Raw genomic sequence first — 7688 nt, 5'->3', positions numbered from 1 at the left:
GCATATCCGCCGGGTCAACATTATCCTTATAAAACTTCAATTCCTCTGTTGCACAAACAGACTCGGCGTAAGCAGCATCGCCTTCCTCACATTCCAGGGATATATTTCGGCTTCCATGCACTGTGATGGTGCCCTTATAACCTGGCTTCTTAAGTTGCAAATAAACATAACACGACCGTGCCATGAACTTAGCATAAGTCGCCCGTCCAAATAGAGCGTGATACGGGCTTTTGATTTTAACCACTTCAAAAGTTAACTTCTCAGCCCTAGAATCATACTCATCCCCAAAGGCTACTTCCAGCTCAATCTTACCAACTGGGTATGCCGACTTACCAGGCACAACTCCATGAAAAACAATATTGGATGTTTTAAGACTTTTATAAGTCAACCCCATGCGACAAAACGTCTCATAATATAGGATGTTGATGCTACTGCCTCCGTCCATGAGTACTTTAGTGAACTTATATCCACCAACCTGAGGTGCCACCACCAAAGCCAGATGACCCGGATTATCAACCCGGGGAGGATGACCTTCCCTACTCCATACAATAGGCTGCTCAGACCATCTCAAATAACGTGGAACCGCCGGCTCAACAGCATTTAAAGCCCTCTTATGAAGTTTCTGGTCCCTCTTGCACAAACTGGTGGTGAACACGTGATACTGCCCAGCGTTCAGCTGCTTTGGGTTACTCTGATACCCGGACTGCTGCTGCTGCTACTGACTGCCTTGGCCGGATTGCTGATTATAGCCGCCTTGACTACCTTGATGGCCCTGACCATGAAAACCGCCACCGCTTGAGCCGGCGCCCGGGCCATGAAAGCCGCCACCACCTGAGCCACCGCCAGGTCCGTGGTTACCATCGAATATGTTAGAATTCTTAAAAGCCTTCATGATCGTACAGTCTTTCCACATATGGGTAGTTGGCTTCTCCCGGGTGCCGTGTCTTGGACAAGGTTCGTTTAGCAGCTGCTCAAGGGTGGGACCTGACCCCGCCAGACCGAGGGGGTGGCCTCCCCTTGCGTCGTTGATTGTTGCCCTGTGCACTGGTGTTAGCCACAAACTCCAGACTACTGCCAGCCTTACGTTTATTACCTCCTTGATTCGTCGGGTTGTGCTGGTGACCTTTTCCATTGCTGTTCTTCTTCCCCTTCCATGTTTTCTCTTCATCCGATGCGGGATCCTTAGTACTGTCAAAATCGGCGTACTTAACGAGAGCCGCCATCAGCTGGCCCATGTCATTACAGTCATGCTTGAGCCGCCCCAGTTTCTATTTCAGAGGTTCAAAACGGCATTTTTTCTCCAACATTAAGACCGCGGAGCCGGTGTCCATCTTATCATATGAATGTATTATTTCCTTAACCCGGCGCACCCAATGGGTCGTGGACTCGCCTTCCTCTTTCTTGCAGTTAGTCAAGTCCACGATCGACATGGGTTGTTTACATGTATCTTTAAAGTTCTGAATGAACCGGGCCTTTAACTCCGCGCATGAGCCGATGGAGTTGGGCGGCAACCCCTTTAACCAAGTACGAGCTGTTCCATCCAACATCATGGTGAAGTATTTGGCCATTGCTGCGTCACTGACCTCTAATAACTCCATGGCCATCTCGTAACTTTCAATCCATGCTCCGGGCTGCAGGTCGGCTGTGTAATTGGGCACCTTACGAGGCCCCTTAAAGTCCTTTGGTAAACGCTCATTACACAGAGCCGACACAAGACAAGGGACTCCTCCTATCCTAGTGGCCACCCCTGCTTCAATAGAGGTCGTTGGATAAACTGGAAAAGCTTGGTGAGCCGCCTGCTCAGCCGCCTGTTGAACCGCCCGTTCAGCCTCTTGACGGATCATCTCCTGATCCACCAAGTTAAAGGCTCCGCCCGGGGCCGGGTCATGCCTGCGTGGTTGGTTATGGCGCTGGGTGTTGCTTGACATGGCCGCTGAGTCCATATGCCTGCTATAGCTTGGGCTCCGGTTTGGGCGAGGGGTTGAATGGATTCTATCTCGACTTCAAGAATATGTGTCCTGTTGTGCTAGAGCCGTCCGAAGAAGTTCTCTGACCCGTCGTGTTTCGATCGCTGTCGGAGAGTCACCTTCCATCGAGAGAGCCGCTAGACGAGCCGACATAGCAATAAGATTCTCCAAAGGGTTAGAAAAGTGACCCGGTGGTATTGGCGTGTAATGAGGCGGAGCGGTATTCACATGAGGGGGCTCCATGGCCCGCGGTTGAACCGGCGCTCCGGTCCCGGGTGTTATGACCCGGTTTGCCTCTGGCGGGTTACTGGGACCAGCACCAGGTGTGTGAAAAAGGTTCCTAGGATTGTAAGTCAGAGGCAGACATCATTGAGCCTTCCGGTGCCTTCTCCTCATGACCTCGTTTGACGCGTTCAGATCCACCGTAGCCGAAAAGTCTCCGCTTGAAGCTGCTGAGCGTGTGCATCCAGAGCCGCCCGTTCGGCGGCCATCCTAACATCTTCCGCCGCTAAATTTTCCTTGGCATGTGCTACCTCTTCGCGTAGCCGTGCTACCTCCGCGTCATGTTGAGCCTTATCCGCCCGCTCAACCACAGCAGTCAACAGGGCCGTCATCCTATCCATGAGGTCCATTAGTACCTGAGCCGGTGGGCGCGCGGGGTCTCCTGACCCGGCCGCTACTGACCCGGTGGTTATCGCTACCGCAGCCATAGAATTCTGACCAGGTTGGGTGCCAGCCATAAAGACTCCGGCTCGATTCGGCGGCTCAAAGGGGTCCGGAATACTGCTGCCATCGGAACAGCCCCCAAGCCTGCCATCTTGTAACTGATACAAAGAATCTGTCTCGCCTGTAGGCAACTCACCATCAGAGCAAACGGCCGTATCACCACCGTCCACCGATCCTTCAAAAAATTCCCCTCCATGGATGCAACCCACGAAGGCATGCCTCATGGTGGGTTGAGCCCGTGCGGATCTCTCTCGCTAAGCCGTCTCGATGAGGTCGGTGCAGATGTCCGGCTCAGGGCCTGGCTTGCCGATCCGGCTGATGAAGACGTGGATTCCGCCGAAGGGGACCCGATACCCGTACTCGATTGAGCCGGCATCAGGGCCCCAGCCTTCGTCGTCGATGTAGAGCTTGCCGCGACGACTCTTGGTCATCCAGACCACAGCGTATCCCTTGAGCCCTTCGAAGTTGCCCTTTAAGAACTCAAATCCACCGTGCGCTGGCCCCACGGCGGGCGCCAACTGTCGTGGAATTGTCACGGCAGATGTCCTAGTGAAAGGACTTAGTCGTGGAGCCATCACAACTAGAAAGCTTAAAGGGGTTAATCGGGACAAAGGACACGAGAGGTTTATACTGGTTCGGCCCCTTGCGGTGAAGGTAAAGCCAAGTCCAGTTGACGTGGTATTGCTAGGCTTCGATGACCAAGGAGCGAAATACGCTAGCTTGGCTTCTTGATCTGTTGTTTCTTACCCTAAGCCGCCACCGGGTCGTCCCCTTATATACACGGGTTAACGCCTGGCAGCCTACAGAGTCCCGGCCGGCTCATATAACGTGTCCGGCTCGGTGACTTCCTTTACATTCCTTTCTTTACAAGTCTTTCTTACACATGGCGGTTTACAATCACGGGCCTCAAGCCGCCTCTAGGCTTGGGCCTACTACAAGTCTTATACTAAACCATCGCCTTGTATATTCACTGAGCTTCTTTTAGTAACCCGCCATTAGGATTGACCCGGCCCCTCCTAGGCGGGTCATACCTAGTAGTCATATTCCCAACAGAGCCGCTTAATCCAACAATACCGCCGAATCAAAATAAGACATTGGTGGTAAGCAGTATGATAATCACCGTCCACAACTCTTTGTGTTCTACTCGTGCATATCATCTATGCATAGACCTGGCTCGGATGCCACTGTTGGGAAACGTAGCATGTAATTTCAAAAAAAAATCCTACGCTCGCACAAGATCTATTTGTTGGGGAACGTAGTAATTCAAAAAAATTCCTACGATCACGCAAGATCTATTTAGGAGAAGCATAGCAATGAGATAGGAGAGTGTGTCCATGTACCCTCGTAGACCGAAAGCGGAAGTGTTATGTAACGCGGTTGATGTACTCGAACGTCTTCGCGATCCAACCGACCCAAGTACCGAACATACGGCACCTTCGTGTTTAGCACACGTTCAGCACGATGACGTCCCTCATGCTCTTGATCCAATAGAGGGTCAAGGGAGAGTTTCATCAGCACGACGACGTGACGGTGTTGATGATGTGATCCGCGCAGGGCTTCGCCTAAGCACTACGACAATATGACCGAGGTGGTAAACTGTGGAGGGGGGCACCGCACACAGCTAAGAAACAATTGATGTGCCTTTGGGGTGCCCCATGGCCACGTATATAAAGGAGGGGGAGGAGGAGGCCGGCGGCCAAGGGGGGAATCCAAATAGGATTCCCAATCCTAGTTGGATTCCCTTTCCTATTCCAAGAGGGGGAAGGAGGGAAGGAGAGGGAGAGGGAAAGGAAAGAGGGGGTCGCGCCCCTCCCCCTAGTCCAATTCGAACTGCCCATGGGGGGGCCACCCTGTGGGCTGCCCTATCCTACTCCCTTATGGCCCATTAAGGCCCATAACTTCCCCGGGGGGTTCCGATAACCCCTCGGTTCCTCGATAAATATCCAAAACGTCCCGAAACCTTTCCGGTGTCTGAATACCTTCGTCCAATATATCAATCTTCACCTCTCGACCATTTCAAGACTCCTCATCATGTCTGCGATCTCATCCAGGACTCCGAACAAACTTCGGTCATCAAAACACATAACTCATAATACAAATCATCATCGAACGTTAAGCATGCGGACCCTACGGGTTCGAGAACTATGTAGACATGACCGAGACACATCTCCGGTCAATAGACAATAGCGGGACTTGGATGCTCATTGATAACCCACAAGTGTAGGGGATCACAACGGTTTTCGAGGGTAGAGTATTCAACTCAAATTTATTGATTCGACACAAGGGGAGCCAAAGAATATTCTCAAGTATTAACAGTTGAGTTGTCAATTCAACCGCACCTGAAAGACTTAATATCTGCAGCAAAGTATTTAGTAGCAAAGTAATATGGAACTAACGGTAACGGTGGCAAAAGTAACAGTATTGGTTTTGTAGTGGTTGTACCAGTGGCAACGGAAAAGTAACTAAGCAAAGATCAATATGTGAAAAGCTCATAGGCAATGGATCAGTGATGGATAATTATGTCGGATGCGATTCCTCATGCAACAGTCATAACATAGGGTGACACAGAACTAGCTCCAGTTCATCAATGTAATGTAGGCATGTATTCCGAATATAGTCATACGTGCTTATGGAAAAGAACTTGCATGACATCTTTGTCCTACCCTCCCGTGGCAGCGGGGTCCTATTGGAAACTAAGGGATATTAATGCCTCCTTCTAATAGAGTACCGGAACAAAGCATTAACACTTAGTGAATACATGAACTCCTCAAACTATAGTCATCACCGGGAGTGGTCCCGCTTATTGTCACTTCGGGGTTACCAGATCATAACACATAGTAGGTGACTACTGACTTGCAAAATAGGATCAAGAACTCACATATATTCATGAAAACATAATAGGTTCATATCTGAAATCATGGCACTCGGGCCCTAGTGACAAGCATTAAGCATAGCAAAGTCATAGCAACATCAATCTCAGAACATAATGGATACTAGGGATCAAACCCTAACAAAACTAACTCGATTACATGATAAATCTCATCCAACCCATCACTGTCCAACAAGACTACGATGGAATTACTCACACACGACGGTGAACATCATGAAATTGGTGATGGAGGAAGGTTGATGATGACGATGGCAACGGATTCCCCTCTCCGGAGCCCTGAACGGACTCCAGATCAGCCCTCCCGAGAGAGATTAGGGCTTGGTGGCGGCTCCGTACCGTAAAATGCGATGAATCCTTCTCTCTGGTTTTTTTCTCCCCGAACGTGAATATACAGAGTTGGAGTTGACGTCGGTGGAGCCTCAGGGGGCCCACGAGTCAGGGGGCGCGCCCTCCACCCTCGTGCACAGGGTGTGAGCCCCCTGGTGTTGATTCCTTCACCAGTAATTTTTATTAATTCCAAAAATATTCTCCGTGAAGTTTCAGGTCATTCCGAGAACTTTTATTTCTACACAAAAATAACACCATGGCAATTCTACTGAAAACAGCGTTAGTCCGGGTTAGTTCCATTCAAATAATGCAAGTTAGAATTCAAAACAAGGTCAAAAGTGTTTGGAAAAGTAGATACAATGGAGACGTATCACTCATATTGGCTCCTACATATTCTACGAAGATCGTTATCGGTCAAGCCGCATAACAACACATGTTATTCCCTTTGTCATCAGTATGTTACTTGCCCGATATTCGATCGTCGGTATCATCATACCTAGTTCAATCTCATTACCGGCAAGTCTCTTTACTCGTTTCGTAATGCATCATCTTGCAACTAACTCATTAGTCACATTGCTTGCAAGGCTTATAGTGATATGCATTACCGAGAGGGCCCAGAGATACCTTTCTGATACTCGGAGTGACAAATCCTAATCTCGATATATGACAACTCAACAAACACCTTCAGAGACACCTATAGAGCATCTTTATAATCACCCAGTTACGTTGTGACGTTTGATAGCACACAAGGTGTTCCTCTGGTATTCAGAGGAATATGTATAAGTCATGAAGAAAGCAATAGCAATAAACTAAATGATCATAATGCTAAGCTAACGGATGGGTCTTGTTCATCACATCATTCTCTAATGATGTGATCCCGTTCATCAAATGACAACACATGTCTATGGTCAGGAAACTTAACCATCTTTGGTTAACGAGCTAGTCAAGTAGAGGCATACTAGGGACACTCTGATTGTCTATGTATTCACACATGTACTAAGTTTTCGGTTAATACAAATCTAGCATAAATAATAAACATTTATCATGATATAAGGAAATATAAATAGCAACTTTATTATTGCCTCCAGGGCATATTTCCTTCGGTCTCCCACTTGCATTAGAGTCAATAATCTAGATTACATAGTAATGATTCTAACACTCATGGAGTCTTGGTGCTGATCATGTTTTGATCGTGAGAGAGGCTTAGTCAACGGGTCTGCAACATTCATATCCGTATGTATCTTGCAAATCTCTATGTCTCCCTCCTTGACTTGATCGCGGATGGAACTGAAGTGTCTCTTGATGTGTTTGGTTCTCTTGTGAAATCTGGATTCCTTTGCCAAGGCAATTGCTCCAATATTGTCACAAAAGATTTTCATTGGACCCAATGCACTAGGTATTACACCTAGATCGGATATGAACTCCTTCATCCAGACTCCTTCATTTGCTGCTTCTGAAGCAGCTATGTACTCTGCTTCACACATAGATCCCGCCACGACGCTCTGCTTGAAACTGCACCAACTTATAGCTCCACCATTCAATATAAATACGTATCCGGTTTGTGACTTAGAGTCATCCGGATCAGTGTCAAAGCTTGCATCGACATAACCATTTACGATAAGCTCTTTGTCACTTCCATAAACGAGAAACATATCCTTAGTCCTTTTCAGGTATTTTAGGATGTTCTTGACCCTGTCTAGTGATCCACTCCTGGATTACTTTGGTACCTACCTGCTAAACTTATAGCAAGGCACACATCAGGTATGGTACACAACATT

The sequence above is a fragment of the Triticum aestivum genome, chromosome 1A, assembly GCF_018294505.1.
Source record: "Triticum aestivum cultivar Chinese Spring chromosome 1A, IWGSC CS RefSeq v2.1, whole genome shotgun sequence".
Taxonomy (NCBI): domain Eukaryota; kingdom Viridiplantae; phylum Streptophyta; class Magnoliopsida; order Poales; family Poaceae; genus Triticum; species Triticum aestivum.
Note: the sequence above shows the minus strand (reverse complement) of the source record.